We start from the raw sequence: 26,797 nt of genomic DNA on the forward strand, positions 1-26,797 counted from the left end.
GCCCCTTTTCTCATTGTCCGTCATTGAATGACATTTTTGGATTCACACCTCTTCCGGCCATATGGAAGCCGCTCAGCTCACTTCTTGAGTCTGATCCATGTTGTGCCTGACCCCATACATTTCCCAACCCTTTCCCTCCCCCGATCCCCTCCCATCCCATCCCATCCCATCCCATCCCATCCTTGTCTGCGACGCTTGCCAGTTGGCAAGCCACTCGGGGAAGAAGTCCGTCCGTCCCTTGCTGTCCTCATCTCCTCACCACCCCCGGCTGGGGTCCTTGAACTTTTCCCCCCGACTCCTACACCACTAATGTAGCACCAATCTTTTAATCCTCCTCTAGATCATGCATCGGGGTGTTGTTTTTTTTTAATTTTCTCTTGCCCTTCATCTTCTTCTTTTTGGCCCAGGGGCCCTGTGGTTCTCGTCTATGCTCCTGGGGCGTCAGGGTCCCTTCGTAAAGCCTCCTCCCCCCCCGTGATTCGATAATCCATTCCATCCCATTCAAATGCGAGGGCAAATGGGTAGGACCATTTATATCGTAGATCATGTCCAGTGAGCCATTGTGTGAGGGGGCGGCATTCCCTTCTGCAGGTAAGTGTGAGGGCAGAGAGATCTTGATAAATCCTGATTGTGTCCCCCTCAAAGGAGAAGCTCCCCAGTCTCTTTGCCTTTTCTAGGACCTCCAGCTTTTCTCTGTAGCGGAGGAAACGCACCACAATGGATCTTGGGGACTTTTCCTGCGCCTCCACCACCCCTATGAGCTCTTTCCAGCTGGACTTCCTTGCCCACCTCCAGGGTGAAGAGTTGCTCCCAAAGTCCGCCGCTGTCCCCCCCTTTTGTTGGGTCACCCCTAGAATACGCAGGTTATATCGCCGTTCCCTGTTTTCAAGGTCGTCCATCTTCAAAAGCATGTCCTCTTCTCATTCTCATTCTCATTTCCAGGTTTGTCAGCCTCGCTTCATATTTCATGTCCAGCGGATCAGTCTGGAGGTGGTTATTCTCCATACCTTCTATTTTCTCTTGAAGAGTGCCAACTCTCCCTTTAAGATCCACTATCGAGGCCTGTATATCTGTCCTTATGGCCTTGATTTCCTGAAGAATGTCTTTAAGATCATCCCTGGTAAGTGGTGCGGGGGGGGGGGGGGTTGGGAAGACTTCCTGTGGCCATATTGTAGTGTGTGTCGCCAGGCCCATCTCCTAGTGTTGCCCGAGGCCTACGGAAACACTGGAGGGTTAAGATTGCGTGGGTAAGTGATTGTTGCTCCGGGGCGCCTATCAATGGTTGCTCCAGGTTTCCAGACCCCTGGGTTCCAATATAGTTCAGTGCAGCCTTGAGCCCAGATCTGGTTTTGCCCTGGAGGGGCCCCACTGCAAGCCCAGAGTTCTTTAGAGATTCCTCAGATGATGTCTGGGGCCCGGTTTCTGGCGGGGTCTCCCGTGTTGAGCTTTCTCCTTCTGGCTTTAGGCTCCCTCCGTGTTCTCTGTCTCTCCCTGGCGTGGGTGGGCTGGATTGCGTGGCTCGGAGCTCCACCGAGGACTGGGATGGCGGGGCACCTGCTGCCTGCTTATTTTCTGCGCCTGCTTCGGTCTCCAGAGGGGTTCCCGGGCTCTGCACTGGAACTGGTTGGGATCCCGTTTGTTGGCCCCCCGGGGTTCGTTGTGGAAGCCCCCAAGAGCTGCCGTTTTATCCCTCTCCATGCCCCCATAGTCCACGAGCCGCCCTCCCCTCCAACGTTGGGGCCTGTGCACACCGAAAAAGAGGGTCTGGGAGAGTTCTCGGGGCCCGCTCCCGCCCGCGTGTCGCAGAGAGTTTATGTATGCCAAGTTTAGGAGGGGGAGCCTGGCTCGTGATTTAGCTTCCTCTGGGCCTCCTCATCCCCCGCTACCTGCTCACCTCTTCTTCTGGATCCTTCAGAGGCGAGGCAGCATTGGGCCGTGTGCTTTGAGGGCCCCCCCCCCCCGGGCCACTGCCCGTCTTCTGTCTCCCCACTCTGCGACATGCTGGTTCCAAGCCCTCTCTCTGCCCCACAGCTCCGAGGGGTCCGGGAAGGCCTCTCTCACCAACGAAGCATGGGGGGGGGGGGGGCGGCACCTTCGCCTCTGTTCAGGGGGAACTCTCTTTCTCCTGTGGTCAGGTCTCGCTCTCGTGGTTTACTTCTCCTCCAGGCACCGGGCTACGTGCGCCTCCGAGGGTCCGCGGAAGGCCTCTGGGCCAAGATGGAGCCCGCGGGGTACCCTGTTCCACTCTTGGGTCTTCTAATTGTGGGTTTTTTTAAATCTCCACAGTGGCTTCCCCTTTGAATTTTCCCCTGGCCTGGCTATATTCCAGGATAACAAGCTAGCTACCAAAGGGGCTGCTTTAGATAACATGTGTACCCCCCCCCCCCAATCTCAGGACCCGCCCCCCCTCACAAAGCTCCCGGTCGACTGGGCTGGGCCGGTCAGCCGTACGTCAGTCCAGACAAGAGGTTAGGGCCTCATACTGATTAGCTAGCTCAACCCCAATAGTATGCGCCCCTCCCTTCTGTGGGGTCATTCTTTCTAAATTAGGGTTGGACCTCCAACTCAAGGGTAATCTGTGGCCAAGAGGTGGATACAAAGGCCCCTGTGCGTGGGGTAACTCGGTGCTTCCCTCCTCTAACAAATTTGCTCAAGCGGTTCCCTGAATCAGCCACCCTCCCTGTACAACCGTAAAACAAATCCTGAGAGACCAGCCTACTATGGAGACTGTAGCTGTTTGGTTTTAGGCATCTGGATAAATTAGAGTTGATCAAATAACAAACCATCGTTGCATCCGAGAAGGAAACCACTATGCAGTACCCCCTCATACATTTGGGTTTTTGGCCTACCCTGCCTACCCTTCTTGCCATTGATATAAGGCTTGGTTCAATGCTCGGTCCAATCAGGTTGGTGTTGATCCAATGGGTCGTTTTATTCATTAGTGAAACAGTTGATTCAAATCCACACTTAGGGAGCCCCGGTACACCCATGATAATCCCCATAAGAGGGGCTGATGCAGGCAGTAAATTCAAAATGCTCTTCTCCAGCCCTCCTATATGCATGTTAGCCCCAGTGTCCCCTATGAAAGTCCTAAAGCTTAAGTCAGACCTCCCAGTACCCGTAAAATTTTAATGAACAGTTACTGAGCCCAACTGTGTGGTTACTGCCTTATCCTGTCCCGGGAGGATAGCACAGCGGCAGCGTGCGCGTCTTGGAAGCAAGACGACACAAAGCAACAACAGGTTCGATACCGGGTCCGCGCTTAGAAACCTCCAAGTGTTTAAGCGCGTTATAAATACGTAACTAAGACAAAGAAAAAACACAATTACACAACTAAGAAAAACTAACAATTCCTGTAACAGCGCCTCGATGCCTGCGGGCTGTGTGAGCGCTTTATAAATGTAAAAATAAAAAAATAAATCCTTTGCCAGCATCACCAGCCTGCCAACCTCAGTGACTGGGCCAGGACGCTCACCACTCAACCCCCCCCTGATAGTATTTTACCATTTAGCTTTGCCCCAACCGTACTTATTTCAGCCACTCTTTTTGTTAGAACTCTGAGTCATCCACGATAGCCAGTGTGTTCATTACCCCAGACTTAAACATCTGCAATGACTCTAGGATGGTCTAAAGGGGCTTGAGCTTTACATCTAGAAGTGATTCCAGCCAGAGCTTATCCTCCTCCCCCCCGGAGGAGGAATTTAGATCCTGACACGGTTCCCTCGTCGGGCTCCCACCCATATGGCTATTCACCAATTTATCCGTTACTACACCCCCTCACTGTTAAGACACATAATGATGGGTCCACACTGCGCAAAGTTATAATTAACTCTTTATTGAGTTAGTAACAGCCACGACCCCCAGCCTGGGGAAATCTTCTCAACTGACCTAGTGTAATGTGGAGTCCCTCAGATGCTGAGGCTCCACATTCCAGGAGGCGATGTCAGTGAACATATTATGACAACAGTAATCAAGTTATGAATGAGATCTATTGCACACACAAGCCCATCAATACATAGAAATTTAAATATAATAACTTCTAATATGATAAACTCTAACCTCTAACACCTCCCTTCCTTCTCATACGCATCAAACAACACATTCTACCTTCTCAATATAGCAACTCTCTCTTTATTCCACACAGCTCCACCTCCGACCAGTATAGATGAACCAAGATCCTTAATTACTTCCTTGGGTTCTGAATATAAAGAACACCGCTTCTTGACCTTGGTAGGCAGTTTCACCTTGATCCATTCACCCGGCTTTACCTCTAACTCTCTGCAGCAATTTTTCTCATCATAGCGTGCCTTAGAACGCCAACCACTAGCCATTAACTTCTCCCTTACTACCCCAACATCCACATCCACACAATGCGACCTCTCCATTCAACCTGGACATAAGTAAGAATTTGGTTTCCTGCCTCGCAATACTTCAAAAGGTTTAACACCTGTGACACTATGGAGAGCCAATCTGTACTGAATGTCCTTTCCATTACAGTACGTACCCAATCACCACCCGCTGCAACCGCAATTCGGATGGCTTCCATTAACGTCCTATTAAACCGCTCCACACACCCATTTCCTTGGGGATGATACAACGCTGTGGTGATTTGCTCAACGCCATACTTCTCCAGAAAATGTCTAAATTCCCTGGACGCCAATTGCGATCCTTTGTCAGAAAGGCATTTTCTGGGGAAACCCTCTCTCCAGAACAACTGTTCCAAAAAATGTATTATACTACTGCTGGTGATGTCTTTAAGCACACACACCTCTTGCCATTTTGACAATAAATCCATTATGACTAAAAGATACGAGTCCCTCGAGCCTCTGATATTGAAAGGACCCAACAAATCTATTGCCACTTCATCCCAAGGCACATTAGGGCTCTTCCTCACAAAGATGGGAGTCTTTTGTACTCCAAGCCCCTTGTCACCTTCAATACACTCTGCACACAACTTCACTTGCTCCTCTACATCTCTGTCCAGAACCGGCCACCAAAAATCAGCCCTAACCAACCCTTTAGTCCTTGCTAAGCCCAAATGACCCACATTTGCCAACTCCACTACACTACTTCTCATTGACTTAGGAACTTCAAGTTTGTGGCCTCTATATAAATAATCACCCCTGACAGACAGCGTATTCTTTACTTTGTCAAACCCTTCCTATTTTCTTTCTCTACCAGGGATAGCAACACCAGTTATAAACGCAATCACATCTTGATACAAAGTGTCCTTCGCACATGCTAGATCCCACTCCGATTTCTTCAAACTGGTATGCACTTGAAAAATGTCACCAGATTCCTCCTCCTCATGGACAGTACCTTCCCCACCCTCTACTGTATTCATCACAGACCTCGACAAGGCATCTGCAACCACATTATTTTCTCCTTGCACATGCATCATAACAAATTGTAAACCTTGTAAACTGCTCACCCACTTCATGATGCGTCTGGACACACCTTCCAGACCACCCTTAGAAAATGTACTAACCAATGGTTTGTGGTCAGTGCAAATAGTAAACTCTGATCCCCATAAGTTTCTTTTAAATTTCTCCACACCCCAGACAGACGCCAATGCCTCTTTCTCAACAACAGAGTCCCTAAGTTTAATTTCCTTAAGAGTTCTCGAGGCAAACGCCACAGTATAAAGCTCTGAGCCATAAAACCTGCATGAGAACATCACCCAAGCCATAGTTGCTCGCATACACAAATAATAAAGTGTTCCTTGACTCTACAAAACTGCTCAACACGGGAGCATTCACCACAGCCTGTTTAATGTCTGTAAACTCCTTCATACACTTCTCATCCCAATCAAACAACACACCTTTTCTAGTAAGATTCCTCATGAGTAACAGCAACAACCCCCAGCCAGGGGAAATCTTTACTGATCTAGTGGAATGTGGAGTCCCCCAGATACTGAGACTCCACATTCCAGGAGGTGATGTCAGTGAACATATTATGACAACAGTAACCAAGTTATGGATGAGATGTATTGCACACCCAAGCCCATCAATACATAGACATTTAAATATAAGAACTTCTTATATGATAAACTGTAACCTCTAACACTCATCCGGTCGCCCATCCCTAGTCTCACCCCCCCCCTTTCCACTTCTACTTCCTGATCTGCCTCCGTACCAGGGTGCAGAGGATCCCGAGGCATACACAACCCAAGCAACTGCTCCTGTAGAGCCGTTGCCTGAACCACTGTGCCCCCCTAAGGCCCCCATCCCCTCAATACAACTATTTTTTTTTTTAGTGGTGCTACCTTTGGGATTCCCTCCTGAATCTCAAATAGCATCCCATGTGGCTTTTCCAGTAACAGTAATGCGATTCACCATTTTGCTGGCCATGTCTTCCAAATACGAATCAAGGGAGCGTTGCAAAAGATGGGGCTTAAATTAAAACGGCCCAGGAGCTTGCCAACGTTATTTAGTTTTTTTGCCCCTTCTGTCAGCGCCCACGGTCTCCGATCATCCCTTGCTATTCTTTTCACCATGGTGGAAATGCACCTAAGAACAGTAAAATTGAGCCATTATAAAATTTGTTAAAAAAAGAGTCCGCTAAAACCCAGTGCGTAAGAAACAAATGGTAATGGGTTGTTGGCCACAGAGGACCACAACCATCCGTGGGACAAATACAGCCACCAGCCACCCTGGATTGAAAGCTTAGTAAGGACTGTTCGGCTCCAACGGCAGCCACAACACCCACGGTCACAGATGGCCACCGGCAGCCAGTCCTCAGGAAAGACCTCCAGAGACCCAGAGAGGGGGGACAGGGAACGCCAGATGGCTCAAGGAGCAGCCTTAGTCTGTCCGTCATCCCCTAACCCCACTCTCATAAACACAAAACTTGAAACAGTCAGAGGCATTGGAGAGCGATAGATTTCGGCGGCAAATCAATAGTCAACCAGTAGCACGGCTTTCGGGAGGGATTCTAGCTTGGCACACTCCTCCTTATCCAATTGCCGGAGTAAGTAAATAGCCACTCAGTTGGCTGGATGTAGAGTAGCAGGCAAAAGTGGAGGGGAGTGCAAATATATTCACGTACAGTTTTTCAACAGTCCAGCTTTCACTTTCCCGCTTTCGGGTTACAGGTTTTCCGCACTCCACTATCATGCGGAAGTACCAAAGTGCAGCGGGGTGAGGAAACCCTGGTCACCAACGGAGGTCGGCCAATGACTTACTTGCAGACCTTGGTGACTGGAGTAACCCCCTCCATGCCGCTCCACCACGAACCACCAATAACCACTTGTGCAACCACGTCACCTCTGTGCAGCACTCCACGCTCGTGTTAGGGTTAAATGCTCCTCCTCCTCCTCCACCTCACATGAGCATAGGGAGCAAAAACAAACTGGAAAGGCTGGCAGTCCCCCACCAATAATCACTTGTGCCTTGACTTAACCTCCGCGCCACGCTCCGCGCTTGTGTTAGGGTTAAATGCTCCTCCACCTCACGTGAGCATAGGCAGCAAAAACAGCAGTAAATGTGCTAATCATCTTCATACCCAGTTTATAAAGGCTGGAGATTTCAACACCATTTTAAGCACCTCCCTAGGTAGATCCAGCAGAGTTGCTAGAGCTCTTTCATTGTCTGCACAGGAAATTCACATGGGTATGTATGATTTTGCGCTTTTAGACCTGTGGAGGACACTACATCCAAGTGATAGGGAATATTCATATTACTCTTCAGTCCATTAAATGCAGTCACGGATTGAATGTATCTTAATCAGGACGGGACTGTTACATCTCGGGAGTGTATTCAGCTCCTTAGGACTATCAGAACACCCCCGCTTATTGTGGACATTTCTTCTTGAGGAGAAAGTGATTGAGCAACTTCTCTGGCATTTTAAATTGCATGCACTGTCGGATGTAGCATTTAAAAGTGACATCAACGTGGTCATTAACACCTTTTTTTTTTTAAAACTAATATTGGCTTGGTCCCCCTGAATATCTACTATGTGGGACACAGTCAAGGTTTACCTTCATGCTGCATAGGCATAGAGAATGGAGTCCATAAGGAGGAGTTTGACGGAACTCGAGGTAGAGATCAGAGATTGAAATGGATCAGGTCCAGCAATAACATCCTGCTTCCATCCATAAAAGTTCAACTGGACCAATTCCGCTCACTGGCAGATCAGGAGGTGAAATTAGTTTCTGCCCAGATACAGACCCGAAATATGGAGAGGACGGAAGACCTGCCGCTTACTAGCCTTACTGTTGTGTTCTGAAAGAGCCATCACCTTGTTTTGCTGTAGTCACCCCGATTGGGACGGGTATGCCCAGACGTGGGTCCCGTGACTGCTGGGCCGAGAGACCCAAGCTACTCCTCACTGATTAGGCCTAACAAGACCAAAACATGCTTGTGGATGCTTGTGGTCTCGTGCAGAAGGGATGTGACCTAGTAGTTCAGGTTAGACTGCCCCTTTTGGGGTGGGACCAAGACTGATTTGCATATGGTCTTTGCCCTTTTGTAATGGCTTGGCAGGCAAAGAACAATGGCCTGGAGGGTTGCCCTGAGCAATGCCAGTAGTTAAGATTAATTCTAAACCTTCCAGCCATCACCTCTTTTGTTTTGCATTCTGAACGGGGGCCTACCAACATAGCCACCATATTGAACGATGAAGGGACACTGATGTCAGATCTGAGTGACTTAGTGTATATGTTTCATACTTCTAGCAAGACACTGTATGCTAGGAAGAATACACAATTCCCTATGGAACTCAAAGCAAACCTATGCGATATACCAATGCGCAAGTTAAATCAGAGCACCCTATACTCTTAAATGCCCCAATCACGGAAAAGGATATAATGAATGCCATTGCAGCACTACCCACCTCAAATGTCCTGGTATCGGATGTCTAACGGCTGTATTTTTTAACGAATTTAGTCCTAAAGTGTCCATGCACTTTTTGAAAGTCTGCAAAGAAGTTTTCCAGCAAGGCTCCCTCCCTCCTTCTATGGTGAAGCCATGATTACGCTAATCCTGAAGCCCAGGAAAGACCCCACTAATTGTGCCTCCTATAGACCCATAGCACTCCGTGTGGTGGCACATATCTAGTTGGCAGATATGAACTCTTGTCAGGAAGTTCCGTGGATGAGGGGGCAGATAGAAAAAGGGGGAGGGCAGTGTAAGGAACTCATGGTGGCAACAGTAAAGACAGACAAGTGATCACAGTTCAAGGGTGTTTATTAAACTGTATGCAGGTTCGAAAAACGCCCAATCTAAACCTAAATCTAAGACAGGAGCAAGTGTCGACCATCAAATGGAAATAAGGCAGTCCTAGTGGCATTGTGTCAAATGAAAAAGGGCCTATACTAAGAAACCTATTGCCAAGCCTTCCAACTAATACAAAAAGGGTGTGGGATAGTTTTAAAAAAAAAAAAGAAAGAAGTGTTCACAAATAATATGTCAGGATATGGTAGCCTGGGTCTTCCTTCCCCACGTTTTGAGCACAGGGTAAGGTGGGATCTTGAGCACAGCACAGTCTCGAGCTCTCCCAGCATGAGACGACAGTTCCGTTTTAGCTTATGAGGAGCCTCTATGGCCAAGTCTCTTATCTTCAAAAAAAGTCTCTTGCCTTCTAGGGTGAGTAAAATAACAAACAAAGTTCCTTTTCAGGTACCAATCACTTTCCACAAATCATATATACAGTCCCCTTTCAGTGGGTCTTGGTGGATGACTTCCACCCCGGGGACCCTCTCTTCTGGGTTTGGATCCTAAAACAGTTCCTATCGATATCAAGGCCTTCAGTGGTTGAATCTCCTGTTTCGGAGGGCCCGATTGGTTTACAAAAATGACTAACAAAACACAAAGTTCTGTTCTACGTATTCCTCGGGGGATGGCTTCACCCCTGGGTACCCCTCTTCCGAGCGCAGACCCCTCTTTGCTTTCAGCCTCCCTCCTCCGGGTTCACTATGGCTTTCTCTTGGTTCCCAAATCTTAATGTCTTTTCTAACAGTTAATAGTGGACATCCCTCTACCAGGTTCACATTTGTCAAAACACTGTTTCTTGGGACTTTAGACTTTGTCCCCTCTTAGTCAGCATCACTCTTCCAGGTTCACTCTGGCCAACTTCGCATTCACATTTACTTTCAATGTTTGCAGGATTTCTCCAGCATGGGGTCTGGCATGCATTCTTTCTTTCTTGCTTTCTTATAGTTCTTAGGTCAAAGGCTTTCAACTGTACAGGGATTTTGCTTGACCTCCTGTCTGACCACTTTGAGCTATGTCGACGGCTCTCCTACGGCCTTCTGGTATCTGTAGTTTCACTCAGACGGGGATCAATCAGAGTCGACCAGAGTTTCTCGTAGCAGCACCCACGTGGTGCTGGTCCCCTTCTGCAGTTGGTCTCCCCTTTGCAATTCTTTGAACTTTTTACTTTGCAACTTTCATTCCCCAAAGCCCGGTTCTGCCTTCGACTCACTGGCTGTGATGAACCGCTTGGTTTTCTTTGCAACTGGAGTCAAGGCCAGTACCATGGTAGCAGGAGTCTCCCTCGATCCAGCTTATCAGCGTCAATACGCTCGGTGTACCTTTGACATCTGCTGCAGGACACTTGGGCTATTGTCCTCGGTCTTACGATTCCTTTTGCAGAGATTTCGCTGGGTTTTGTCAAGAAGGGCAAGGTCGTGTCTCTCCTCGCCTGCCTCTCGATGTTTGTCGCCTTTCTCCTCCTCTTGAACTACCTGGTCTTGATAGCTGTCTCATTGTGCGGTCTGCCTCGCTCGTACTGTGCTCTCTGTGCTCTCTTGCTCCCCTTTTTTTCCCTCTGGGGAAGGGAAAGGGCCGTCAGGTGTGCGTGATTCTGATAAATTGCCTGACTTTTGCCGGACCCTGGTATTGGGAAAAGTCAGGTAAACGGCTCTGGCGTTAGTCCATTGTCTTTCATGTTGTGCGAAAGTGTGTGTCGGAAAAGGGGGGGGCAGTGTTTTTGAATGTTCTATGGATGAGGATGGGGAAAAGGTGTTGAAGGAAGGGGGATACCACGTCTCACCGGTCAGTGTCCCACTCCCCGAGGACACCCCATCTAGGTGATCCTCCCTCCCTAGTCCACCCACAGGAACTGGATCCAATAGCGATGGCCATGTCCTGGCCACCTGGACGACAGATCTCCGGGATTTAGCCAGGGTGACACCTTCAGGTTTTTCACAGCGGGTAAACAGGCATAGGGTGCAAGCTTTAATCGGCCACTGAGTGACTACTGTATGTTTTTTATGTTGAAGGGAAAATGTGAAAGGGAATTGTATCTGGACAATCACAAACAATGGAGGCTGTGCCAAAACTAGGGTGAGTTGGCAGTTAGTTGACAAGTTGTCCCACTGAGCTTGATCATAACCCTGGGGAGTGGCTTCCTCTGAGGGTCTGACAGCTGAGAACAGGGTCTGCCTCCCATCACAGTCTTCAGCTACAACCCAAACAGACTCGTTTTTGGGACACTAAGAATGCTAGGATCCCTCGCTGATTGTTTCAATGTGTCCCTCCTCAGCACATGAGTGAAGCGGCTGCATCCCCCATGCACAGCTCCCACCCACTCACACAAATACTAGAGCAGCGTCTTCTGATTCTAGAATAGGTCTCTGAAGTACAGGCAAGTCCCAGTTCGGTCCAGAACCTTGCTACGTCCCACCTCAGCATGCTCTACCCCTTGAGGCAGATGGGCGGCTGTAAACCCGGACTGCCGCAGGGCGTCCCGCTGTATATGGTGGGTGATAGGGCACCGCTGCCATACCTGCTCAGGGAAACCTTCCAAAAGCTACCCTGTACTGGTGTAGCAGCAACGTCCTATTTAAATGAAAAGTTCCAAGCTGCCGTCTAGGAGCGGAGAGCTTATCACTTAAATATTGCGCCACTGCCACACCAGCATGGGCAGTCTTTCAAAGACTGTCCCATTCTGGTTTAGCAGCAGTGCCCTATTTAAATGAAAAAAGTCCTGCTCCCGTGCTGAAGCACCCAGAAGAATGGACATTTGTTTTTATGAGGAGAAAATCGTAATATATTTTTCAGTTTTTCAGGGGTGGGCTGCAGGGGCCACAGCTCTTCCAGTGTTTAGAATGGTAGGTATGTGCAGTGCATGTAACAGATAAATCAGAGCAGGCATATTAACCCTTTGTGCAATCTAACTGGGAATGGAAAATTCGGACCCGTAGGATACAAGTATTTCTCTGCAACAGAGACATTAACACCCCTGGCTATATTACAGGGACTCAAACTTACTTTTATCTCTTATTTGATTCATTTTTTATTTTAGTAGAATTATTTGAGTACTGATTACATTTGAATTTTTAAGTTTTGGCTCCATGGGGTGGTGGTTTAGTTCCCCTCTGCATGCGAGCCAAAATGAATGCCCTAAATGATGACTAGGAGTTAAGGTGTCAGGTTCAGTCCTTACATCTTTGCTTCTGGACTCCTTTGCTGGTAAAAGGTAAGGCCTGTTCTTTCAGGTAGCCACCATGCAACCCGATTACAGGATAACAGGTAAGCACTACGGCTATCCCGAGAGCAAGGTACCAGGGGGAAAAAAAAAACAAGGTGCTGAGAAGACGTTCCAGGTAAGTTTGTTATTCCGGGAATTTGTCTTTAAAGGAACCAGGAACAAGTAGAAAACACAAGGTCGCAAGGCAAAATAGCGTTCCGCAATACTAAACAATTGCAATGCGAGAAGCCTTCTGAATTACCTCTATTTATTTCCGGGTATCAGATGTTGCTGAGCACGTGAACGCGATGATGTCACCGCGTGGCAAGAGCGTCTGGGCGCCATCTTGGATCAGGACGCAATTTGAAAGTGTTTCCAAAATGAAACCTGATCAGATAAGCGCCAAGTAGGGGAAAGCATGACATAAGGGTTGGCAGAGGCAGATATAGAATTTGGCTTTTGTTTGGCTGAACTGTCTTTTGTCTTTGATATCTGCAGTTAAAAGGTTTTGCATTATTCATATTACCAAACGTTTTTTAGGATCAGACAGCAGGCGACCATTGCCAAACACAGTTGGCCATTGCTGACTTTCACCAGCGTCCAAACCAACCACGGTTGGCTATCATTGCCAACCATGGCCCATCATCCCCAATCATAGCTAACCATTGCCAAGCATCGCCAATCATGGTCAAGTCTTGCCGATCATGGACAGCGATTGTGGACAATGGCCGACTACAGCCATCTGTTGAGCCAGTAAGGTTGTTCTATGGGTTGAGTCCCCACCACAGAGATCTGAGGATCACCTCTAGACTGCAACTTTTATACTTTCAGGGTCTATCGAAGACCTTGAAATTATATGAGGTTAATGGTCAAGGTGTATTATTGATGTGGCAAGAGTACATTTAGTTTATGGACGGTGTTTTGTCAAAGATTGTGTGAGAGAGACAGGTAGAGAGAGATAAAGACAAACACTTACCATTCCAGCACCCAATATGGCATCCTGAAAATCATCATGGAAGGGATAAACACGTTATAAATATAATCCCCACCTGTGGAACAAAAACAATCACTAAAGGTACCCTTGAACGGTTTTAATATGCATGCCAATTAATCTGTTTTTACATACTGCCTGCGCCTGCTGTATGCATCTCCTTACAAATGTACGATATACACAGCCTATAAGGTAGCTAGACTGGTAATATTGCTGTGGTGAGGATTAAATCGCTTTCTACCGTGATCTCCATGTGAGCAGGAGTAGGTACAATTTTTATTTTATTTATTTAAAATATTTTCATGGTGAAACATATTCTAATGAGGCCTCACAGCGTTGACAACATTGGCAGCTTCCACGGCCGCATGGTTGATGAAATAGGAACAGTTCCACTTTCTAAGAGTATCATCTGGTATGGCAGACTTCGCTAAACCAGGGGAGTACACCAAGAACTGCATTAGAAGCAGCGAACATGCTTTAACAAGCTTGTGGCAGTGGGGTTTGAAAGGGAAGGCTGTATCAATCCTACTCACTGACAAATAATCCGGCTGGGCTTCTGTATTGATCTGCACAAAAGAGGAATACATCGGTACAGTACTCCACTCATGCACATCTTCTGAACTAAGGACGTGAGACCAAAGGGCATGCAGGAGAGAAGAGGTGGCACTTTGCAGCAGCACAACATCTCACTTATCTCTTGACTCAGGGTCTGAGCCCAGGCCATTGTAAAAGGGAGGCAACATAATGCGTGCCTGCTGCACCCATGCACCAAAGCAGTATCCCACTTGTGTTCGGAATTGAGGGTTTCTTACCTGCAGATGCTGTAAGGGGTGAGAACCACAACATGTATGCCTACTGTGTTGATGTTTCTGCACAGCATACTGTGTTGCCTGCATCGCTCTGACCCACACCACAAGGGCACGCCGCTCGTGGTCGAGGAGGCATGTGAGGGTGTTGCAGGGCACTGCACAGAAAAGCACAGAGCTGCAGGCAGAGAGGTTGCTCCCATGGGGCTCTCCTGCTTATGGAGCGAACTACACTATGCACACCAGCCGGGTGTGATAGCAGAATAGGTACTTTGTGAACAATAATACTGTATCTTGTTAAAAATAAGATGACTATGGACCTCATTACGGGTCTGGCGGTAACCCTGCCGGTAGAATCGGCGGGTTGCCGCCAGACCCGACAAAAATTACCAGCACCCGATTTCCCAGTAACACCAAGGTATTACAAACCTGGTGGCCGGGAAGTCAGGCGCCGGTAATTCTGTTCGTCCCCATTCCCATTGAGTCCAGTAGGACTCGATGAGGATGGGGCCCACAGAAGCAACGTCACGGTTTTGGTGCTGCGGTAAAACTCTGTGGGCGGTACGGCACCTGCCCGCAGAGTCGTACTGTGCCGGTCCGGTAACAGTGCCGGTAGGCTTACCAGCACCGCTGTTACCGGGCCGGCACAGTTGTAAGTCAACTTTATGTAACTTTCTACACATATCTCTCAGGCATATTACCTCCATGTTCCTCTTCCTTGTCCCAGTACCTACTTTAAGGTATCAGCCTCTTTGACAGAAACCCTTCAGGTGTCGGCATATGAGGAGGGCCACACAGCTTGTAGATGTTGTTTGACACACAGCTTGCAGACTTAATTGCTGCTGTAAACACGCTACTGGTGTAATAAAAATGCTGAAGCCAGGTCTGCATTCAGCCACTTGATTTATAAGCACTCTGTGTTTATTTCATTGAAGTCAAGTTAAGCAGAAGCATTGGCAAAGCCAACAGTTTTGGCTTGTGTATAATATTAGGAACTTGCTGGGCACTGCTTGGATGCCCAGGTACTGCCACCACTTTGCACCTGCAACTACCAATGGGCAGTTAATACCAATATGACTGTGCCTGACAAGTGCCTTTGCCATGCCTACAAAAAAGCCCAAACTGTTCGCATTGCTAATGCTTGTTGTATCAGTGTGCTCCGTCTTGTCGATGTTCCTGTTGCTGTCTGTCACAGACACACCTTGTACCCACCGACTTTCCTTATGTATTGCTCTTTGTGGTTGTTTTTATTAGTGCCTCTTTGATGGAAAATTGTATTTGAAAGGTTACATTTCTTGATTTATGTAAGGAATCTGTGGCGGTATATGATGAGGATGTATCACTTTGTTGAAATTACTGTTCACGCTCTTTCTTGAATATAACATTTTGACAAAAAAAGTGTAGAACCTAATGGAGGAAATCTTGTGGTGTGTTAAAGCCCTTCAATCAGTAGGATGGGTGAAATGCACAAGGGTGGTTCATGAACTCATAGATGTGGCACCAGGGAATGTAAAGCTTCATATCTTGATCTAAAGCTTCATATCTTGATCGGCTGGAGAACACCCGGACACAGTGGCGTACCGAGCAGGGGCTCGGGGGCACGCTGCCACCCCACAGGCTCTTTTGAGAGCCTGACTGGGACTTTCGTCAGTGGGCCACCTGTCCTGTTCGGCACCTCAATGAGGGTGCCCAACGGGAAAGGTGTCCCCTTGGCAGGACAATGTGTGCTGAGTAATTCCTGCTCAGCACAGTAATTGTCCTGGCAGCAGGACACCTTACCCTTTCCGAAACCTCTGCCAGGACAATGTCCCAAGGAGCTCCAGGCAGCAGCAGAGGGGCTCGCAAGTTGCTCTGTGTCAACGGAGCATTTCAATGTGAACCATTAGGCACTGATGGGAGGGTGGGTGGACTATTAGCAGGGACTTTTGTCCCTTTAGAAATGTGCATGGGAGGGAGTGATAAGGTGTGAGACGGTTGCATAATGCTGCAGGCTTTATGAAATAATGAGTATGGCTTTACCCAAGGGGGATTTGTTAGGCTCACATTAATCTGCATGATGCTATTGTGATTTTGCATGCAGAATGGGGACAATAAAACTAAATCCATCCTTTTATTGCTCAACATATTTCTATAATGATGTATAGTTAAAGATGAAAGGGTAGTTTCTTAATAATAAAAGGGTAGTTTCTTATGTAATGTGCTTTGCTTCCAAGGCATTGCTATAAATAAAGTATTATTTAAGCACATGAAATGCAAAGGGAAACATTAATAAATATCTATATAAACTAAAACTGTGAAGATGTGCTCAGTTGCTTAAATTGTCCACATCCCGGTTTCACCATTTAACCAAAGTGTGTGATCCTGGGCAGATCATGTAATCAGACTGTGTCTTATCTGCAGCTCTGTAAGTGATTCACTTCAAAGCTTTAATATATCATGCTGTTATTTAATTTTAAAAAAAAGCCCGACTTGCTCCATATATAACAGTGCAATTAGGTATTTTGCACCACAGAATTATTTGCCACTTGGCTTACTTATGACAACTTATTCTAAAGTCAGTTGCATGGCGCCTCCAAGTATCAAAGACTGACGATGCTCCTTGCGATTTGCTTTCTGTGAAGTAATGTCTGTTGGTGCAATCCATATGCAAATTAGGAGATGTGCTTGTATTTTGCCCCAGAGCGCCTGGACAGAGCTCTAATAGATGAGTTCCCTGCATCTGTAATAATTCTGCTGTTTTTTTTTGTTGTGTTAAAATGCAAGATGCCACTAGTAATGTTACCAAAAAAATAGATTGGGGCAGGGGTGGGCGGTTTGTGGGCCCCCCACCACATCTTGCAATGTTGGATACTGTCATGCCGCCGAGTTCCTGGCGTCTATGGAGCCGCTGGCGAGGCAGAACTTAGTCCTGTTCGCCAGCAGCTTTCGGCCACGCCCCCCGTTTCCTGGTTTTACTTTCCTTCTGTTCCTATTGGTTGGGCGCTCCGCGGCCCGGTGTTTTAACCAGCCACTTCCGGGTCACGGATGCGTCGCAACGCTTCCGGTTTCATCTGTTAGCCCTGAGTTGCTTGCTACCTGTTGCTATCTTCCTGGGTTACTCGCTTTTCCGCCGGTCGGGTCCTCGTGCCCAGTCCGTCCCCCCTCTGTTCTTCCTTCGTCCTTCCGCTGGTTCCATCTGCCTTTCTCTCGCTCCCTTGACTTTGTTTCACTCGCCCGTCTCCTCTGCCTTCTAACTTGCTTACCCTCCCTCCTTCCCATCTTCACTTACCGCTTTTCCTCCTCTTTTCTGTTCCACTTGCTCCATTCTTCTGTTTCCTACTTCCTCTCGCTCTGCTCCGTACCTTCCGTGTGCCAGTTCCCTGCCTTGTCATTGGACTTGCTCTCTCCTACCTTCAGGATTGTTTGCTGTGACCTTCCGTGTACCAGACTCCGGCCTGTTCCCCTGCACTGCCTTTGCTTACCGTTTTGTTACTTCCACTTCTAGCCTCGTGTACCAGATCCTCGGACCGCTTACTGGACTGCCTGTGTTCTGGGGGTTCACTCCACGTGTTGCCTCCAGACACTCCACCAGCTCTTACCCTTCAAGGATTCCTGATTCCACACCTCCAAGGCACCCGACGATAACACAGGGTTTTTTTGTGCCGAAGGGCTTTTTCCCTCTCTTGGTCGATCCCGGGGCAGAGGCCCCCTGGTCTCCCCTCTTGGGGGGCATGGTGGCTTCCTCCAGGGGTCGTCCCTATCTACATAAAAAAAAGGTGCGATCACGAAGAAAGGAAAAGAAGGGTTCTTGGAAGGAAGAAGAAGGTGAGAAGTCGGGGGAGGGGGAGATCTCAGAATCTACACTGTCGGACGAAGATATCACCGACCCTGGTGACAGTTTGCGACGCCAAAAAGAGATGGCCACCTCACAGCAGGTACAAGAACTCGTAGCCGCTGTACAAAGTCTAAGTTTGGAGATGCAGAACCTTAAGACAGCTAACGCCACCCATCAACAGCGTCTGACGGACAGGGAAAGACCTTTAACCGATTTACCTCCACTTCCCCTAGTATCAGGGAAGTTCAATGGCTTCCCAAAAAAAGGTTAAGGAGTTCCTGGACGCATGCAATCTTAATTTTTCCTTTCGCCCTCAGACCTTTGCCTCAGACCACGCCAAGGTGGGGTTTATGATCACCCACATGACCGGGAATGCCCTGGCTTGGGCTACCCCTCTAGTAAACCAGCCATACCCGGTTTTACAGGACTACAATGCCTTTAAGGCCCTGATTCAACAAACCTTTCTGCGAACAGAGAGTACCTACTTGGCCTCGGAGGACCTCCTTGACATCCGTCAGAGGAATTCTGATCTACTGACATACATCACCGCTTTCAAACAGGTGGCAGCTGAGGCAGGTTGGCAGGAACAGGCCCAGTATGCCATCTTTCGGCAAGGTTTAAGGGAGGAATTGAAGGACGAACTAGCCCGGATAGAAAGACCGGTGTCTTTTGCCGAACTCCTGACAGCTGCCCTCCGAATTGACTTCAGAATGACGGAAAGCCGTCAAGAAAAGAAGAAGACCAGGTTAAGTGTACCCCCTCTCGTGGAGACTCACTCACCCGCATCTGTATCCTTCCAACGGACCTCTAAGGAAGAACCCATGCAGATCGGAACCACCAGAGCCCCGCTCACACCTGAAGAAAGGAAACGGCGCAGGGAGGGTTCCCTGTGTATGTACTGCGGGTCTTCCTCACATCTATTAAGAGATTTCCCTGTGTATGTACTGCGGGTCTTCCTCACATCTATTAAGAGATTGTCCGGAAGTACCGCCCAGAATGTCCGGAAACACTCGCCATCGGTAAACATTGGGACGTATTACCGAGGGGCTGCTCTTAGTCCCTACGAGCCTCTTTCTGTATCCTCTACTGAAACGTCTGAGGACTCCCGGTTGATGGTGCTCACAGTTTCTCTCAGAGTGGGCCCCAAGGAAGTAACCACTTTAGCCCTACTCGACTGTGGAGCAGCAGGGAACTTCATGGATACCCATTGGGCAGAACGACACGGAGTGAAAAGGATAGCCAAACGAGAAGATCAAAAGGTGGAAGGGGTTGATGGCGAACCTTTGAGCTCGGGTTTGATCACTCACACCACAGAAGCACTTACTTCGTCCATCCAACAACACACCGAAAGTATCACATTCGATATCATCAGGGCTGCTCACTTCCCCCTAATCCTGGGTATCTGTTGGCTACGCAGACACAACGCCAGTATTGACTGGTCTAGAAACTTACTTAGTTTTCAGTCCTCACTATGCAAATCGGAATGCTTGCCAGAACCAAGATTCGAGACCGTCAAGACCACAAATAGCTGCGAGGTCAGAACTGTACACTCCCACACTACCTGAAGGAGTTCAACGAGGTGGCAACTGAAAAGATACCCATCGAGCTCCCACCGCACCGGCCTGAAGACTGTTGCATTGATCTCACCCCAGGTGCATTGGTACCCTTCGGTAGGATGTTTCCACTGTCTTTAGAAGAAAAACAATACCTCCGAACGTACTTGGACAGCAACATGGAAAACGGGCTCATAAGGCCTTCAAAGTCCCCTGCAGGGGCATCCTTGTTCTTCATCTCAAAAAAGGATTCAAAGGAGTTGAGGCCGTGTATAGATTATCGCGGTCTAAACCAGGTTACCATAAAAGACCGGCATCCTATGCCATTGATCACCGATATCCTACAAGCTGTACAGGGTGCTACCATCTTTACCAAACTCGACCTGAGGAATGCTTATCACCTACTCCGGGTGCAGAAAGGAGACGAATGGAAGACAACATTCCGGACTCCTTTCAGACTTTTCGAATACCAGGTAATGCCGTTCGGGTTGGTAAACGCCCCGTCGGTATTCCAACGGTTTATGGACAGACTATTCTCCGATCTCCTGTGCCAAACCACATTGGTATACTTAGTTGACATTCTGATCTACTATCACACTCCTGAAGACCATGTGGAACATATCAGGGAAGTATTCAGAAGGCTACAGAGAAATCATTTGTCTGTTAAACTCGCCAAATGTGTGTTTTCAGCCTCCTCCATTCCTTATCTAGGATACATTCTGTCAGACCACGGTATCTCCATGGATCCTAACAAAGTGTCTTCCATCATTGAATGGCCTTCACCCACCTCAGTCAAAGAGATACAGAAATTCCTGGGGTTAGCAAACTTCAACCGGAGATTTATCCCTAATTTCTCTCAAAAGATACTACCCATCACCACACTTTTAAAGAAGTCTGCAACTCCATTCAAATGGTCAGCGGAGGCGGAAGACAGTTTTGGGAATCTTAAGGAAGCCTTCTGTTCGGCACCCATTTTACAACAACCAAACCAACATCTACCCTTCATTCTAGAGACAGACGCTTCATCAGCCGCAATAGGGGCTGTGCTTCTTCAAGAAATCCAGGGTACAGAACATCTGGTGGCTTATTTCTCAAAGACCCTAAATACCAGTCAAAGGAATTACTCGGTCATAGAGCGAGAGCTTTTAGCCATGAAGGCGGCCTGTGTAGAATGGCGCCATCTGCTTCAAGGAGGAAGGTTCCCGTTCACCATACGGACCGATCATAAGAACTTGCAGGTTCTCAAACAGTTCGAATGCTACCACACTCAACAGGCCCGATGGGCTCACTTCTTCACCCAATTCGAATTCCACATAACCTACATCCCCGGCAAAATGAATGTTGTAGCCGACTCGCTTTCCCGCCGGTGTGATTACCTGCCAGAGACAGATACGCCTCTTGAACTGATGTTTCCCCAGTCCAGGACTATCGGAATTATTTCTAAATTCCTTCAGCAGGTACAGGAGGATTCTGCAGGTCGTTTTGAAGTGGAAAGACATTCTAAGGATCTGGCCTATGAAATCAGGAACGGCCTTTACCTTGTCGGAGGAAAACTCTATCTACCCACACCGGCTTTCCGCAAGACAGCACTTGCCTGGTGTCATGATTCTAAACTAGCAGGACACAGGGGAGTGGCTGGCACTCTCGACTACCTTCAAAGACATTTCTACTGGCCTACGATGAGAAGGGATGGAGATCGGTACGTTCAGTCATGTATCGTCTGTGTGCGGAGTAAGTCATCCCGTAAACGACCAATTGGTCTACTGGAACCAAGTTCTGTAGCTAAGGGTCCTTGGAGCACGATCTCTACGGATTTTATAGTGGATTTGCCCCTGTCTCAAGGATGCACCTGTGTCATGGTAGTAGTGGATTTACTAAATTGGCTCACTTCTCCCCATTGCCTGGTGTTCCTACTGCAGCCAAGATGGCAGAAGGGTTTCTCCAAGACATATTCCGGTTACACGGTCTACCTAACAAGATAATTTCAGACCGGGGTAGTCAGTACACCTCCCGGTTCTGGAAGGCACTGTGTGTCAGACTAGGTATCGAAAGAGCTCTCACCTCTGGATTCCATCCGCAATCCAATGGGCAAACTGAACGCCTGAACTGAACCCTGGAACAGTACTTAAGGTGCTTAATCAACTCCCAACAAGACAACTGGTGCACGCTACTCCCTCTAGCTGAATCCTCTTACAATAACTCCACACATGCCGCTCTGGGGTTCAGTACTTTTTTTGGTACTTATGGTTTTCACCCTCGCTCCATTCTTCCTGTCTTGGGCCTCTCTACTAGCGTACCATCGGTAGATTCTTCCCTCTCCCTCCTTAGAGAGACACACAAGAAGGTAGAGGAAGGCCTTAAATCAGCCCAAGCTCAATATTGCATTCAAGCCAACAAACACCGTAGACCTGTACTAGGATGGGATGTGGGTACCAGAGTCATGCTCTCCACTAGATATTTACCTCGTTTGGTACATCCCTCCAAGTTATCTCCCAAGTATCTAGGGCCATATGAGATCATACAGAAGATCAGCCCTGTGGCTTTTTGCTTAAAATTACCCAACAACCTCAAAAGGGTCCACCCTGTTTTCCATGCCTCTCAACTCAAGGCATTTCATGCTGACACATGGGCACGACAGGTTAGACAGGCCCCGATTCCTCAGGGCTCCACTCGGGCGGAATATGAGGTCGCCCAACTCTGTGACTCCAGGTATCATAAGGTTAGGCTGGAATATTTGGTTAAATGGAAGGGCTACCCTTCATCGGAAAACTCTTGGGAACCCATCACACACATTAATGCTCCTGTCTTACTTCGCAAGTACCACTTCTTTCATCCAGGGAAACCAGGGGGAGGAGCCTATTGGAGGGGGCATACTGTCATGCCGCCGAGTTCCTGGAGTCTATGGTGCCGCTGGCGACGTGGAACTTAGTCCTGTTCGCCGGCAGCTTTCGGCCACGCCCCGTTTCCTGGTTTTACTTTCCTTCTGTTCCGATTGGTTGGGCGCTCCGCGGCCCAGTGTTTTAACCAGCCACTTCCGGGTCACGGATGCGTCGCAACGCTTCTGGTTTCGTCCGTTAGCCCTGAGTTGCTTGCTACCTGTTGCTATCTTCCTGGGTTACTCGCTTTTCTGCTGCTCGGGTCCTCGTGCCCAGTCCGGCCCCCCTCTGTTCTTCCTTCGTCCTTCCGCTGGTTCTATCTGCCTTTCTCTCGCTCCCTTGACTTTGTTTCACTCGCCCGTCTCCTCTGCCCTCCTTCCAACTTGCTTATCCTCCCTCCTTCCCATCTTCACTTACCGCTTTTCCTCCTCTTGTCTGTTCCGCTTGCTCCATTCTTCTGTTTCCTACTTCCTCTTGCTCTGCTCCGTACCTTCCATGTGCCAGTTCCCTGCCTTGTCATTGGAATTGCTCTCGCCTACCTTCAGGATTGTTTGCTGTGACCTTCCGTGTACCAGATTCCAGCCTGCTCCCCTGGACTGCCTTTGCTTACAGTTTTGTTACTTCCACTTCTAGCCTCGTGTACCAGATCCTCAGACCGCTTACTGGACTGCCTGTGTTCTGGGGGGGGGGGTTCACTCCACGTGTTGCCTCCAGACACTTTCCACCAGCTCTCACCCTTCAAGGATTCCTGGTTCCACACCTCCAAGGCACCCGACGATAACACAGGGTTTTTTTGTGCCTAAGGGCTTTTTCCCCCCCCTCGGTCGATCCCGGGGGAGGGGCCCCCTGGTCTCCCCTCTTCGGGGGCACGGTGGCTGCCTCCCGAGGTCGTCCGCATCTTTTTTTTAATGTAGATGGGATCACGAAGAAAGGAAAAGAAGGGTTCTTGGAAGGAAGAAGGTGGTGAGGAGTCGGGGGAGGGGGAGATCTCAGAATCTACACTTTCGGACGAAGATATCATATCACCGACCCCGGTGACAGATACTCCACTGACAGGACAATATAGGGAGGCTTTTCATAAGATGTAACTGTCTTGTTATTACCACAAAGCGCAGCTCGACATTTCATGAACTGTAACGAGTCATTAATGGCTTCAGTCGAAACCTCGTATTTTAATGACAAGTTAAAGTTTATGTAATGCCGAGCTTCGTTCCATTGTGGGTATAGATGAATCACTCTTTATTATTCTGAGAGAAAGCTTTACATCAGCGGCTTCCTCAAAGACAGCCTCACGTTTTAATGCAAAGCTTTCTCTCAGAATGAACATTGTTTTTATCTATTAAAGCAACAGAGGCAGCTTGCGCGGTGCTCTGCTGCTTATGTCTGTGACAGCTCGGAAGAGGGGCCGCTGCTCAGGCTTAATGCAGCCAATCAACAATGAGCCGAAGACAGCCGAAGACCACCAATTGCTCTTAACGATTCTTTCACAGTCTGCTTAAAATACTACTCTGCATGAGCTAAGATCACAGTGTAGACTAACATTGCTGTTGGTAGTTTAGGTGCACAGATGGCTGGTACGGTTTGCTCCCGTGTACATGTGCGGGTCGGACTGGGCCATAAAATTGTCTCTGGCACCAAGGAAAAAGTGGCCCATAGTTGTAAATGGTAATTCACTCCTTTTCTAACCCTGTTTGAATAGTACCCAAGGGGGGCGGGGGGTATAAAATGGCATGCAAATTGTGCATGTTAAAGAATATTTACTCAGCAACACTGGTCAAAACTATTATTAACATAGTGAACTAACATCACTAGTGCCATGGAAGTGGAATTGATATATAGTTTGGAAAATGTTGAATGTCAGGCTGATTATGTCGCTGGGCGCAGCGCTGCAGCAGGAGTGGCAATGTGAGGCAATATAAGGCAGGCCAATAAATCAGGAGCGTCTTGGCAGGTCTTTAATTCAACTGGAACTGCCGAACTGGCGGTAATCCCGCCTCCTCAATCACGTGGGTCGCAGCCCACTCATAACTGCAATAAACAGAGGACTGTTCCTCTTAAACACCACAACAACAAAAGTAGGACATTACAGAAAAGCAGCAGCATTAAAGAAATTGCGCCGTTTAAAACTATTATTTTGGACATTTCCTTTGATCGGAGGTCAACTGCCAGCTCCGCCCCCAAACCCCGCCTCTTTGGGCACCGCCCCCTTCACCTCTGCCCTCACCCCGGCCCTTGTGGGACCCCCCCCCACCAAATTGTTCTCATTTCCACCACTGGATAAGGTGGTGGATGGCGCAGCCGAATCTGCCATGAAATTCCCTCGGCGTGTGCGGCATGGCCATAAACCACTTCTGTTTGGGGGTGGGTGGAGCCGGGGATGAGGATACCAGCCAAGAAGACACAGAGATCCGCCGTTGTTGCAACTAAAATCAAAATAGGAAAAACAAACCCATCGGTGTTTTGTTCTCCCCTGTTCCCCTCCCTTGCCGCGCTGTGAAACACCTGTGTATGAGCTCGATGTAAATAAAAATATCAAATATACCAGGCGCTTTGCCGAGATGAATAAGCGCATTATAAATGCTCAATAAAAAATAAATACCTGCCCATGCACGGCGTGGACCACTCCTTCCTCCGTAATCCTCTTCCTAAGCACATAGAAGTCCCACGTGAAAACGTCACGATGACGTAACAAATCGATATGCCTTGAGGCATTTCAGAAACTATCGGCAAACTTAAAACAAACACAATGCTAGCGGGTCTCATAGGGACTTTAAATGTGTGATTGATAATGAAAGCAATACAAGACCTCCGTTTAGCCTTCTCTTCCACACATTGCAAAGGGGTAAATGAACAATCCCTCCCCGGGGAATGCCAAATCGCCCCCCATTGCAGGAGAAATAAAGAACTGTTATGCTGGTAATTCGTACCCATATGCATCTGTCTGCATAAAACACATACATACTTGCCAACACTCTGTGACCAAAAAGATGTAGGATTTTTCAAGTTTGAAAAATAATGATTCCCATAACAATGACATCACAGGAAAATACAAAACATACAAATAGCACAACATGGAAAGATGTTGAAATGTTAAAAATGTATAATTCTGAATGCTAACACCAAATTGTCAGCAGATGCTGTGTGATGGTGTTACATTCTGCCACTTGCTTTCACTGCTGGATCACCTAAGGGTTGTACCGGCAAGAGTGCAGGACAGAGTCACGCAGCTGTCAGGTCAGTGGATTGGTCTGAGTGCAATCAAAGTAATCACCTACCTGTCCACTGTATAGAGAGACTAATATGTTGCATGCTCTGTCCTGGAGCCTGCCTTAGAATCACATAAATTACTTGCCCCTGTAAAAAGCAGTAGGATCTGTCACTGAAATCTGTAGGCGGTAGGGCTACTTCAAAAGCAGTAGCCTACTGCCTAAATCTGTAGGGTTGGCAAGCATGCACATATCCCCATCTGCTGCACATACCAAATCCTCCAACACCCTCCAGCCTCCAGCGGGGAGGATAACTAACCGTTCGCTGTAATGTTCACTGGTACAGTGGAAGTCCCATTGGGACGGGAGGAACGCACTGTGCCCAGCCCCACTCCATAAAACACATCTCACACGGGCAAATCGCACATCTGCATGAGAAAGCCCAAAACGAACTGAATCCACCTGTACTTTAAGTAAATCTCAACCGATGCACATTACAAGCCCCAACATATACAGAAATACCCCCTCCCCAATATTGCCTCACCCCTTTGATGCACATTACATATCCTCAAAAAACATTGAAATAACGAAAAAAACTAAACTGAATCCGCCTGTAATTAAGTAACGATGCACATTACAACCCACCAAAATACACAAAAATACCCCCTTCCCAATATTGCCGCTCTGCATTAAAGTAACAATCAACAAGAGATAACTTTAAGACTTACCAGAAACCAAACAACTAACCAACTATACGAAGTGTTCTTTCTAACGGAGGAATCGCTCCGCAACGCCTTCCTTCACTCTCCTGCAAAACATATGACGAATGAACGCTTAAACCCACGTGATGAAGCAGACGTTGAAACCCACGTGATGCAGAGCAGCCCACGTGATGAAGTGGAGGCGAGCGTCGCTAGGGTCCTTTTCTCGAATGGGAACTAGAAAACTACCCTTTACGAAACGCGCATGTCCAGTTTCCAGGCAGCATCAGGTGAGTGCATGCGAGCCAACTCTTTTAATGAATTTTATATGCATTTCTTTTAGTATCCATCAACTTAGACATTCTCACCACTTTGTTGTTATATTGTTAAGAGGAGCCCTTTTGCAACCTCTAGGAATGCACGTTGAAGCTGTAATTCC

The 26,797-nt window shown here is 48.0% G+C and overlaps 1 long non-coding RNA gene across 1 annotated transcript in view; it reads right to left on the reverse strand.

Moving 5' to 3' along the window:
• Positions 1 to 26,534, reverse strand: part of LOC138513704 (uncharacterized) — a 73,641-nt gene extending 47,107 nt beyond the window's left edge. The window contains exon 1 of the long non-coding RNA XR_011281797.1: positions 26,386 to 26,534. This is a non-coding gene — a long non-coding RNA (uncharacterized lncRNA). The remainder of the gene's footprint in view (positions 1 to 26,385) is intronic.
• Between the last annotated feature and the right edge of the window lie 263 nt (positions 26,535 to 26,797).

The sequence above is a fragment of the Ambystoma mexicanum genome, chromosome 12, assembly GCF_040938575.1.
Source record: "Ambystoma mexicanum isolate Mex_15411 chromosome 12, UKY_AmexF1_1, whole genome shotgun sequence".
NCBI classification, from domain to species: domain Eukaryota; kingdom Metazoa; phylum Chordata; class Amphibia; order Caudata; family Ambystomatidae; genus Ambystoma; species Ambystoma mexicanum.